This window comes from Panthera uncia (genome assembly GCF_023721935.1).
Source record: "Panthera uncia isolate 11264 chromosome B2 unlocalized genomic scaffold, Puncia_PCG_1.0 HiC_scaffold_24, whole genome shotgun sequence".
Lineage (NCBI taxonomy): Eukaryota > Metazoa > Chordata > Mammalia > Carnivora > Felidae > Panthera > Panthera uncia.
Genome location: NW_026057580.1, coordinates 12006698 through 12007518, shown reverse-complemented (window position 1 = coordinate 12007518; position 821 = coordinate 12006698).

Sequence of the window (821 nt, the reverse complement as noted above, 5' to 3'; positions counted from 1 at the left end):
CCAAGGCCGCGGGAATCCCCACGCACTGGGCGCGGAGCGTCATCGGGGGGTGTGGCTAGGGGCGTAGCTTCGGGATGGGGAATTAGGGCACCAGGTGAAGAGGAAAGATGGGATCTCCGGAGAGTAGGGTTTGGAGGCCAGGCGGGTGGAGAAGGAAGGAGGTGTCAAGGGTAGGGCAATAGCGGGAAGGGTGAGGAAAGATTCTGATACTAAAGAAAAAAAGAGAGAAAGAAAAAACACAAAAATATGGTGGAATAGTGTTAGCACTGGTTCCCCATCATCCAAAGAATGAAAGCAGCTTCTCAGTTTGCCACGCAGAGGTCCGTGTGACCCACCCTCTTCCACCTTCACCCGACTAATTTCCCACCTCTCCCAGAGACTTCAGGTTCCCAACTGTCCTGTGTTTTCAGGCCATTAAGCCCTCAAAATGTCCAAGCCCTCTCCTTCCCGTTTATAATCAGTTCTTGTGACTCCTTCAGCCCTCAACTCAAATTGTCACCACATCTAGAAAGCCTTCCCCAGGCCCCAAGACTGGATTTGGTGCTCCTCTGGCTGGGCATCTCTAGCCACTTGCGCATAACTTCATTGCAGCTACCATATGCCATAATAATTTAAAAGGTGCATCCCTCACTAAGCTGCTGCTCCTTCAGGGCAAAAACTGTGTCTGATTGTATGTTCATATTCCCTAGCAGGTGCCTGGCACACAGTAAATGCTTAATGAATAAATAGCGTGGCGTCCGCCAATGCACTAAGCATACTCAGGGCTTTTTAGGTTTGCTGTTCCCTGTGCCTGGAATGTTCTTCCTCTAGATATTACTCCC